The sequence below is a fragment of the Megascapheus bottae genome, chromosome 24, assembly GCF_031878675.1.
Source record: "Megascapheus bottae isolate mThoBot1 chromosome 24, mThoBot2.hap1, whole genome shotgun sequence".
NCBI lineage: Eukaryota > Metazoa > Chordata > Mammalia > Rodentia > Geomyidae > Megascapheus > Megascapheus bottae.
The window spans coordinates 18,145,038-18,157,879 of record NC_143532.1 but is presented as its reverse complement, the minus strand read 5'-3'; the positions used below and the strand labels follow the sequence as shown (position 1 = coordinate 18,157,879).

Sequence of the window (12,842 nt, the reverse complement as noted above, 5' to 3'; positions counted from 1 at the left end):
AACGGAAATTATAATGAGGAATTTTGTTTTAGAAAGCACAATTTACTTACACTTTGCCAATAGCACTTATTTATTTTGTTCTTTAAAGACAGTAAAAATCATCACTTCTTTAGTTTAGGACCTCTAGGTATTATATTTTGGTCAGCCAACCGTTCATGCTCAGTTTCTATTTTTCAATGCCATAGTTTCTTCTAGTAATAGTATTTTATGAACTTTTCCTAAAACTCATTTTGAGGTACAAGAGAAAGAAATACTAGAAATCTGTCCTAGTTGCCATCTACTTACATCCACATCGATTTTGAAAGATCTACCTATACTTGATTGCTCTAAGTTTAATTTTCCTCACATAGTTATTTCCATAAGTATTCAGTTGTATTTTCAAACTCTTGCTTTCCAACTCCAGTAACTTGTTAAATTCAAATAACTTGTTCAGTAACTCTTTTTGTACCAACATTCACTGATTAGAAAACCCATGACATCTGGTGAAGTAAAGCAAATCCTAACCCCTCCCTTTCTTTTTTCCAACAATCATTCTGGCTATTATTATTAGATGTCCAATTTTCAATATCTTTTGTGTGTTTAGCTGATTGAATTAACTCCTCAGTTTTTCTGTCCAGTTTTATATAGGATCTTGTTGAATTAAAACTATGAATTAGGATGAGTTTTCTACTGGTATCTTTCAAAAAGAAAATATATCTTAACTAATTTTACTCTGAATATGGTAGAAATTTTCGTTAGCAATATCAAGAGTCATTTTCTCAGAGTAGAATTCTGAGAATAGGACTATGGACTGTGTTAGAGGGGACATGGACTGTGTTAGAGAGGATAGAAGTTTGTACGATATATTTGCTTTTCTGAGACTGTAGTTGGTGCATGCCCTGTTTTACATTGCTCTCTGACTCAAACAGAAAACCTCAACGTTACATTCTCGATTTTTTTTTAAAGAGCAATTGTAATAAAGCATCCATAAAACATGACTTCTACAATGAAAACTAGCAAACTGGAGAGCCTTGAAGAAATTGAAGATGACACTAAGAAGATAGATCTCCCATGTTCATGAATTGGCACAATTAATATTGTGGAAATGATTACTGCCAAAAGCCATCTAGCAATCCAGTGCAGTGCCTATTAAATGATGATGTCATTCTTCCTCGAACAGAAAAATAAATCTCAAAATTTATAGAGAAGCAGAAACTAGACACTAAATAGTCAAAGCAATCTTTTTTTATTCTTTATGGTTTTTTTCATATATTATTATTGTAATTAATAGAAGGGTTACATGATGTCTGCCAGATAGGAGGTGCATTAATTCACATACATTGATACCCTTTCACATATCTTACCTCCCCCCCACCCCTCATCTTGTTTTCCCTCCTTCCCTATCCAATTTCAAATAACCAAATACAAATATATCTGATATATCAGGTAACATACAGGGATAATGTAACCATATGAGATAACCAAGGGACAGCAAAAGAGATGAGAGATAACATAGTACCTTAAGGACAACAATTATTCATTATATGGCTTATGTTTCTATATTCTAGAGGTCCTTTCATTTAGCGTCCTACTATATGGCCTTTTGTATCAAGGTTTTGCTCTATTGAAAATCTCTGCCAGGAGAGCCCAAGGTTTCTACTGATTATGACAAACGAGGGAAACCATTGAGCCTAAGTTCCTTTGAGTCTGGCTTACTTCACTTAGTATGATTTTTTCTAAGTCTTTCCATTTCCTAACAATGTCATTCTTTCTGACAGCAGCATAGAATTCCATTGTGTACAAATACCACATCTTATTGATCCACTCATTAACTGAGGGACATCTAGGTTGGTTCCATATCTTTGCTATGGTGAATAGTGCAGCAATGAACATTGTTGTGCTGGTGGATTTAGTATGTCTGTGTTTCTGGATGATTGGGTAAATGCCAAGTAGTGGAATTGCTGGGTCATAGGGGAGTTCTATGTTTAATCTTTTGAGGAACTGCCATACTGCTTTCCATAGTGGTTGAATGAGTTTGCACTCCCACCAACAGTGTAGTAGTGATCCCTCCTGGCCATATCCCCTCCAGCATCTGTTGTTATTAGTCTTGATCCTGGCCATTGTAACTGGAGTGAGGTGGAATCTTAGACTTGTTTTGATTTGCATTTCTTTTATGACCAGAGATGTGGAGCATTTCTTCATGTGTCTATAGGCCATTTTTGTTTCTTCTTCAGAGAAGACTCTCTTTAAGTCTTTGGCCCATCTTTTAATGGGATGGTTGTTACTTTGGAGATTAGTTTTAGATTGATTAAATTTTTTGAGCTGTTGGTATATTTTAGATATGAGGCCTTTGTCTGTTGTATGGTTGGTGAAGATCTTCTCCCACTCTGTAGCCTTCCTAATTAGTTTACTAGCTATGTCCTTTGCCATGCAAAAGCTCTGCAGTTTAATGCAGTCCCACTTACCCAGGCTTTCTCTGATTTGTTGTGATTCTTGGTCCTTATTAAGAAAGTTTCGACCTGTTCCAAGGAGGCCTAGTGTATCTCCTATTCCTTCTTGTAAAGCTTTCAGAGTGTCGGCTTTTACCTCCAGGTCTTTGATCCATTTGGAGTTAATTCTATTCCAGGGTGGCAAAGAAGGATCCAACTTTAGTTTTCTGTAAGTGCTTAACCAGTTCTGCCAACACCAACAGTACCAGATGTGTGACATCAGATGGCAGAAGAGTAAACCTAGACCTTTATCGCTCACCCTGTCTAAAAATCAACTCCAAAAATGTAAAAAAAATCTGAGAACATTATTTAAATGTCTATTCTGATTTCTTTTTCAGGAATTTCTTCATTATTTCTATAGCATTGAATTTTGGAGATTTATTTTCTTCCTTTGTTTAATTCTTCTCTTATTATTTGTACACTTTTTAACTATGTGTTGAGATTCGCACTTTTGGAACAACAGTGACTCCTTGCAGTCTTCATGGGCTGGCTTTGCTAAAGAAGGCCAAATAGCTTGTATGGCCACTCTAGGTGTAATTGAGATCTTCTGGTGTTCTTGGGGGCAGGGAAGCTATGACATGTCATTTCTAGGCCCATGTGAGCAGAGGTCTTGTTTCTTTGTAAGGTGCTCACATGTCCTTATTTTTGTTGGCACCTGTGGGCATCACTGCAAGAGCTCTGTTCAACTGCATGTCCTTCTCACTGTCCCTTGCTTTGGTGGCTAATATGTGTCTGAAGTAGGGGGCTAGCTGATAGTACCCCAAGATAGGGGAGATTGAACCTCTCCATGTTACAGATCTAAAAATATAAACCTGGACAATTGGACGCATGTTATAGTCTCTGCCTCCAAGGGAGAAGCCATCATAGCCAATGCCTTCTCTCCTAGCACTGAACTTTGTAGTGAGAGTGTAGTGTGGGCAGAGTGAAATTGCCTTTTTAACCTGTTTGCTCTTGTTAGCCTGGGGCACTGCAACTTTTTACTTCAATTCTGGAAGTCTCATAAAAGTATTTTGGTCCCTATATCATTTCCAGATTGATATTTCTATAAGTTACCAAGGGCTAAGATTTCTTTTTCCATCATCTTATTTTTCCAGTTTTATAATACCCACATTCCAGAATTTCAGAGACTACATGTAAAATAAAAATCTTGACATGTTTTTCACATCAGCTCTGTAGACTTAAAACAGAGGAGGAAACAATAGCTGGAAGTTTCTTTTTAGATTTGCTTTATTTATTTGTAAGTCTCTCTTAAAGGTAAAATAAGCATCTTGTCCATACTTTCTTAAAAAATGTGAATACTCAAAACAATGACAATAAAGAGATAAAAGAATGGCTTTCAATAAATTTCACAGATCTGAGTTATAGACTAAGTGTCTTCATAATTATTACAAGAGGTACATTTCTTTGGTATTAATATTTGAAGTGTGATCTCATTTAGAACAAAAATTCTAGCCACAGCCATAAGTTATCGTTATGCAATTATTCCCTGATATAATTGATTTTTCCCTTGGTATGTTTCATCTGATTTGTAATGGTATTTTTAGAAATGATACTGCTAAAATATTTACATGATAAAATCTTGAAAAATGGTGAAATTACCCTACTACTCTACCTCTGCTGAACATTAACTGTTTTTGAAGATTTTGTCAGACACTCAAAATGCCAGAGTACATGAACTAAGCAGACAAAATATGAGCAATTTCCACCCAACAAAATTGAAAATAAAAGAGACAAGCATTTTCAGATGACCTATCATCAATCTGTGTTAACTTCCCATCAAATTCAGGAGAGAATAAGCATGCCCTTTTGGTACTTTCCTTGACAAAGAAACCTCACTGTCTGACTTATAGTAAGGAGTAAGTGCTTTGGAGAGCTGCTCCAGCCAGAGGCAGCTCTGAAGAGTTATAAGTCCATAAAGAAATGTTTTCTTTAAGTAGCATTCACACCCCCAGACTCCACAACATCTCATTAGCTTTCGCTTTCAAGTGTCCTTAATTGACAGAATAAATTTTCGTTAGAAGCTACATTCAAATCTCTCTTCTTGCTTTTATAAGCGATTATATTAAAAATAGGAGAATGCAAATAATTTAATAATATGCTGGTCATTACTAGTTTTTTTTAATTCCTTACTTCTTTTGCTTAAAAGGCGCCTGTGTAGACTCACTTGACAGGCTGGATAGGGTTGAGTTAGATGCCCCTAAGATAGGGCGTAAATATGACCACAAATTAAATCTTTCCTTGGGGACACATGCTATTATATACAGTGTTCACCTAGAATTAAAAAGAAAAACACATAAGACATTTTTAAGTTCTTGCTCTGAGAATCTCTTCAACCTGGGCCAGGGAAGCACTTAACTAAATAAAACATTACTTCAGACAGTTGTAAGTGGTTTCCATATAATATCCTTTCCAGTAAGGCAGGAGCTTTATTTGTTTTATTCATTAATGTGTCTTACATCACCAAACACTGCCCAGCTAATAGTGGACTTGGGATAAATGCTCGTCAAATGGATGATGATGATGCTGGTGATGATGATGACATGATGGAAAATGACAGGAATGCAGAGAGCTATGCTGATGTGATGGTGATGGACGTGTGCTTTAAAAAGATCCCATTTTGTGTGGGAGCTACAGAATCAGAAAGAGCCAGTTATGAGTGCATCTAGTTATAGAGAGCATCCTGGAGCAAAGGAGTCCTGAAAAGACTGGAATATGGCAGGGGTGTGGTAACTGAGGATTTACCAAGGCCACTGTGCCAGGCATATCATACAGGATGGGTGGATGATAAGGGTGAAAAGATGGGATTGAGCCACACAGTGGGATGTGCTGTCTCATAGCAAATGCTTGGTCTTGGTTGTTGCTGGTTGTTTTTTTTTTTAATCTTTGAATATAGGAGTTTCAATTCAACATATCAGTTTATGGGTATAACGTGTCTTGATCAATTGTGACCTCTTCCTTTATTCTCCTTCATTCCTTCCAAACCCACCTATTTCTGTTTTCACTTATGTTGATTTTAGTTTTTGAAGTTATTACAAAACTTCATGCAAGTGACTAAAGTATTTGAATGTCTTCTAATGACAGTCCTTTTAATACAGCTTAGGAACAAGCACTTCTGTAGGAGATCTTCTTTGAGAAGGAGATTGTAAGTTATGCAGATGGAGGGAATTCTGTTCGTAACATAATAGTAATGATAACAGGATTTTCTAATAGTATGAATGTAGGTGATGGTAGAAAGGCAATTCCAAAATGATTTCTTTGAAACTTTTTTTCTGATAGGAGTTTTATTCCCTTCTGGCATTTATCTAGTTACTAAGTGACTTCATTTTTCACAAACTCTACCCAATATACCAAGAAAGGGTTTTTAGGAAAAGAAATTTATCACAGAGAAATAACTTTTAGTCTTCCAGTTCTCATTTTTTTTTTGTCAGTCCTGGGCTTGGGCCCAGGACTTGGACTTCATCAAGGCCAGCACTCTACCACTTGAGCCTCAGCACCACTTCCAGCTTTTTGCTATGTATGTGGGGTACCGAGGAATCGAACCTGGGTCTTCATGTATGCTAGGCAAGCACTCTACCACTAGGCCAAACTCCCAGCCCCTCTTGCAGTTCTCATATATGGTGATATGTACTCATTTTATGACAGATAGGGAAGATTGTTAATGGATTAAAAGCAAAAACTTACATATTGAAAGACTTCAGAATTCATGAAGAGAGCTTGATCAGAGGGCAATTAGAAGCAGAGAGCCATAGCCCTGAACGGCACTCTGTAAATTCAGGTGTGCATGTGAACTCTAAAAAACATATTTATGCAAAAATCCTAAAGGATTGAGCTTTGTGGATGAGGAAAGTGTCTGGAGAGAGCTGAGATTTTTCTTCTCAAAGCTTCCATTCTTTTATTTCAGTCATTTTACTTGGAAATTATGCTATAATGTATTCAATACACCTTACTCTTCTAATTCTAATGTAATTTGAACTTAACCTTGCTTATCCATGGTAACTTTAATGTAATAATAGCTACCATTATTGAGTGCTTAATATATTCTACCTGCTGTATAAAATCATTTTTACTTATGCTTTTTATAGCTTTCTGAAGTAAAGTCTACCCATTTTTTTATGATGATAAAATCATGGCTTATGGAGTTAGCTCATTTACGTGACTTAGATAGTAAATCAATAAAAGCAAATAAAATAACCAGATCTTTGGTAGTTTTAGGAAATGGGTAGGATTCATTGTATAACGGTTACCGATAACATTCCTTTCCCTAGAGGGAAAACTCAGTGACATCAGTATTATCCTATATAACGGGTATCTTTTTCCTTTACTTTCTAAAGTGTTGAGAAGGGACACCACAGATCAAATGGAACCACAGGGCCAGAAGAACCTGATTGTGCCATTATGCTCACAGAAGAGGTATCTGGATTAGAAAGAAAGAGGGTTGCATAATTTCCTAGCTCCATTAGCAATTTGCAAAGCACTTTCTTAGGAGAAAAGTTGCTAAGGAAGCAATAATAAGGATTGAGATTATAAAACAGTAAAATCATTATAATAATATAGAAATGTAATAATAGAAATAAAACTTAAAGGGAACACTAGAAGAAGAAAGAAAAGAGAGAGAGCAAAAGGCAGGAGAAAATGGGGGAAAAAAGAAGCAGAGAAGTGGAAGGAGAGAGTCCGTTATATACATCATCTCCTTTTATTTGCACTAACTCTCTACTTTTCACATGAAGTAGCTGCACATAGAAGGCTTTGTAGCTAGAATCATCTCACACAGTGAGAAATTCAACACTTTCTTTATTTTATGTGACTTGGAATTTATTTCTTGGGTTAAGAGACTATATTCTTATAAAAAGTCACAGTAGAAATTTCAGATGACTTACAGAGAACAGAGGTTGCAAGTAAATCAGAATTATAAATATGTTTATGATATTATAATTTATATAATATCTTGTTATTGTAAGAGCTCATAATGTGATATATCAAATTCTATTTTTAAAGTTATATTTTTGATATCCCATACAGTATATTTCAACTTAATGATGATACAAAATGAAAATTTGTTTTTAGGTCATTTGAAACTAAATAAATGGCAAGCTACTGATTTTGTATATAACAACTGAAATAAAACTAGACACTATTTTCATCATGCCTCTTTTCTTTTTTTGTCTATATAGGTATATTTATTTTTTCATATACTTTTTGTACTTAATAGAAGGGTTACATTATATTCACCAGATAGAAGGAGCATTACTTCACAAACATTGATACCCTTTCTCATATCTTGGTCCCCATTTCCCTACCCCCAGCCCCGCCCCTCATCTTATTTTACCCCCTTCCCTTACCTATTTCAAATAACCAAATAAGCATATATACAATATATCAGATAACAAGGTGAAATACTGTAACACTATGAGATAACCAAGGGACAGCAAAAGAGATGAGAGATAATAGTACATTAAGGACTACAAAAATTCAACACTTTTTAAAGGAAATTATACTCTTAACCTTAATATACAAAGTCTGCATGTGGAGCAAATATAAAAGTAAAGAATAGCCGGGCGCCATGGCTCACGCCTGTAATCCTAGCTACTCAGGAGGCTGAGATCTGAGGATCAAGGTTCAAAGCCAGTTTGAACACAAAAGGACCTGAGACTCTTATCTCCAGTTAACCTCTAGAAAAAGGGAAGTGGGGCTTGGCTCAAGGGTAGGGGGGTAGCCTTGAGCTGAAGAGCCCAGGGCAACACCCAGGCCCAGGGGTAGGGCGGTAGTCTTGAGCTAAAGAGCTCAAGGACATCATCCACACATCATGACCCACAAAAAAAAAAAAAAGAATACTAGTCAACAAAGAGTGACTTTATCCTTAGATAAATTGGAAAGTTTTATGATAACCCATTCTTCTTATTGTGTATATATATATTAACATATACATGTAATGTACTTTCTTATACCCATTTTGAGTGAAGTGCACTTAATTGGTCCCCAGTTAAAGATCTTCATGCATAAACATCTGCATGTATCTACACAAACATCTACAAATCTTTCCCTGATAGACATTTGGTTTCTCCCAAGGATAAGTCAAGATTTTGGCTCCATAGAGTTTTCAAAGTTATAGGAAAGGTGCAAAAGATTACAGCTGACCTATTTTCTCATTGGAAAATAAGTTCTTCTTAGATCTCACAAGATGTTTATTAATTTCTAATTCCTATTATGTGATGTTTCCTGTGAACACCATCTGTAAGTCAATGATGTGTTTTATATACAAACAGGAAGAAGGTGTCCTAGGGTAGATTGTCCCAGAAGTAGCACCTGAAGTAAGGAATGTGTTCAGTGATTTGTCTTGTACATGATGTAGGGAAGCAGGCCAGGGGATCAGGGCAGTGGTGTTCAGCAACAGATGGCCAATAAAACAGATATTATTGCACCACTTACCATTCTGGTCAGGGCTCAGTTCCACAGGGGAACTTTGAAGACAGTGTAGAAGATATTTCAGAAATATGCTCACTGAAGTAACAGAGGTTTGAACTATTTCCACAACTTCTATTAGTCATCAGCTTACAGAGATCATTTAACCCCAGGTCTTGAGATAGCTCTGTGCTGATCAACTCCAGAAACTTCCATGACTAGAGAAAGCTGTCTGTGAGAGAACTCTTGGTAGGACATACTGAGCAGTTAGAAAGATGTCAACAATGCCAACAACATAGACATCCTTACAAGAACAGGTAGCCCACCATCAGTCACCTCAGGCTTTCAGTCTTGCCCTGCTGCTGGACTTCTTTATTCTGCTTGTTTTTATGAATGTATTTTTTTTGTTTTGGTGCTATTAGTGTTTTAACTCTAATCTTTGCACATACTAGGCAGGCAGACAGTCTACCCTGTGAACCACATCTCCAATCCTTTCCTTTTATTTTTTGAATAGAGTTGCAATTTTTTTTGACCTGGTCTGTCATGGGTTCCATGGCTCCTATTTATGGTTTCTATGTAGGAGGAACGATGGCTGCATGTCACTGCACCAAGCTTTTTATTAGTTGAGATTGGGTTCTGAAAACTTTCCACCCAGGCCTTGAACTGTGATTTTCCAGATTCCAGCTTTCCAAGTAGCTAGGGCTGCAGGCATGAGCACCCAAACTGTGCCCAACTTTGACCTCTCTTTTGCATAATAATCCTCTTTCTTTTCTATCAGCATAGTTTGTATTAATGTTCTCCTATTTCACTTTGTCTTCTGTGATGAGATTGAGTCAATACTGTGTTTTATTGTGGTTTGATTTGCAAATCAAATATGATTGACCTCAAATTAACTATACACTATTATATTTAAGGTTCTGTATGAGGCAGGGGAATTAATAAAATTATTAAGTAATAAGGGGCTTGGTTAGTTGGTTCATGTATGCAATATCAGATACTTAGTAGATAATTGAAAATTCTGATTCAGAGCCAAGTTGGGAAAAAGTGCTACTTAGGAATTTCATCGAAGAAAATTCCATGTCTTTAAAGTAATTGCAGATCCAAACCACGTATTTATCCTTAGAAATATGTTTGGCTTAACTAAGATATGAACCAATGCAGTTGTACCTCAGTAGATGAGTGGATCAAGAAGATGTGGTGTTTGGAAGTGATGCTGTGGCTCAAGGGGTATGTCAGTAGCCTTGAGTTGAAGAGCTTAGGGTCAGCGCCCAGACCCAGAGTTCAAACTCCACGACTGACAAAAAAAAAAAAAAAGATTTTATAGAACAGGCCTGAAGACCATTGTAATAGAACTGAGGACCCAAATATTAACCCACAGACCAATGGCCACCTAATTTTTGATAAGGGAGTCAAAAAAATAGATTGGAAGAAAGACAGTTTCTTCAACAAGTGGTACTGGCAGAACTGGTGAAGCACCTGAAGAAAACTAAGTTTGGATCCTTCTTTGTCACCCTGCACCAGGATTAACTCCAAATGGATCAAACACCTCGAGGTAAAAGCAAATACACTGAAAACTTCACAATAAGAAATAGGAGATACACTAGGCCGCCTTGGCACAGGTCGAAACTTTCTAAATAAGGACCAAGAAACAAAACAAATCAGAAAAAGGCTGGATAAGTGGGACTGCATTAAACTGCAGAGGTTCTGTAAGGCAAAAGACACAGCTAGAAAATTAACTAGAAAGCCTACAGAGTGGGAGAAGATCTTCACTAACCATACAATGGACAAAGGCCTCATATCTAAAATATATCAACAGCTCAAAAAATCGAATCGCTCCAAAACTAATCTCCAAAATAACAAGCATTCCATTAAAAGATGGGCCAAAGACTTAAAGAGAGTCTTCTCTGAAGAAGAAACAAAAATGGCCTATAGACACATGAAGAAATGCTCAACATCTCTGGTCATAAAAGAAATGCAAATCAAAACAACTCTTAAGATTCCACCTCACTCCAGTTAGAATGGCCAGGACCAAGAAATCTATTAACAACAGATGCTGGAGGGGATGTGGCCCGGAGGGATCACTACTACACTGTTGGTGGGAGTGCAAACTCATTCAACCACTATGGAAAGCAGTATGGCAGTTCCTCAAAAGATTAAACATAGAACTCCCCTATGACCCAGCAATTCCACTACTTGGCATTTACACAATCGTCCAGAAACAAGGACATAGTCAATCCACTAGCACAATGATGTTCATTGCAGCATATTTACCATAGCAAAGATATGGAACCAACCCAGATGCCCCTCAGTTGATGAGTGGATCAACAAGATGTAGTATTTGTACACAATGGAATTCTACCCTGCTGTCAGAAAGAATGACATCTCCCTATTTGTAAAGAAATGGAAAGACTTAGAAAAAATCATACTAAGTGAAGTAAGCCAGACTCAAAGGAACATAGGCTCAATGATTTCCCTCATTTGTCATAATCAGTAGAAATCTTGGGTTCTACTTGCAGAGATTTACAATAGAACAAAACCTAGATATATAAGGCCAGATCTTATGATGCTAAATGAAAGGACCTCCAGGATATAGAAACAAAAGCCATATAATGAATGATTGTTGTCCTTAATGTACTATGTTATCTCTCATCACTTTTTCTGTTCCTTGGTTATCTCATATTGTTACAATATTTTACCTTGTTATTTGATATATTGTGTATATGCTTGATTGGTTATTTGAAATTGGATAGGGAAGGGGGGGAAAACAACATGAGTGGCAGGGGTGGGGAGGGAGGAAATGGGGACCATGACATGAGAAAGGGTATCAATGTATGTGAAGTAATGCACCTTCTATCTGCTGAATTAATGTAACCCTTCTATTAATTACAATAAAAATATATGAAAAAATATGTTATAATTATACACAATAGAATTCTATGCTCCCATCAGAAAGAATGACATTGCCCCCATTTGTAAGGAAATGGAAAGACTTGGAAAAAATCAAATTAAGTGAAGTAAGCCAGACCCAAATTAACACAGGCTCCATGTTTTCCCTAATTTTTAATAATTGGTACACATCTAGGACTCTCCTAGCCGAGGACCATAGTACCTCAAATGCTATATGCATATGGACATATAGGATAAAGCTACCTGAAATGAACTCCAGAATATGGAAATAAGAGGTTTATCTTTGTTTTTCTTAATGTACTATGTGAAATTCATTCTTTTCTCTTCTTTTCCCCTTTTGTTTATCTCACGTTGTTATTGTACCTGACTTTGTTACATGGTATATTTTATATATGTTTACTTATTTGAAATAGGGAAGGGGGAAAATAAGATGATTGGGAGGGGAGATGGGGGGAAATGGGGACCAAGACATGAGAAAGGGTATCAATGTATGTGAATTAATGCACCTTCTATCTGGCAAATATAATGTAACCCTTCTATTAATTACAATAAAAAATATATGAAAAAAAGATGAGGGAAGGGAAATTGGGAGAAAAACATTTGAAGACATATCACTCACCCTGTAATAGAATTAACTCCAAATGGATCAAAGACCTGGAGGTAAAAGCCGACACTCTGAAAACTTCACAAGAAGGAATAGGAGATACACTAGACCTCCTTGGCACAGGTCGAAACTTTCTAAATAAGGAGCAAGAATCACAACAAATCAGAGAAAGCCTGGGTAAGTGGGACTGCATTAAACTGCAGAGCTTTTGTATAGCAAAGGACATAGCTAGTAAACTAATTAGGAAGCCTACAGACAACCATACAACAGACAAAGGCCTCATATCTAAAATATATCAACAGCTCAAAAAATCGAATCGCTCCAAAACTAATCTCCAAAGTAACAAGCATCCCATTAAAAGATGGGACAAAGACTTAAAGAGAGTCTTCTCTGAAGAAGAAACAAAAATGGCCTATAGACACATGAAGAAATGCTCAACATCTCTGATCATAAAAGAAATGCAA

The 12,842-nt window shown here is 36.5% G+C and overlaps 1 long non-coding RNA gene across 1 annotated transcript in view; it reads left to right on the top strand.

The window, feature by feature from the left end:
• The window catches only part of LOC150047049 (uncharacterized), a 158,790-nt gene that overhangs the window by 22,022 nt on the left and 123,926 nt on the right, over positions 1–12,842 (top strand). The gene's annotated exons all lie outside the window — the stretch shown is intronic.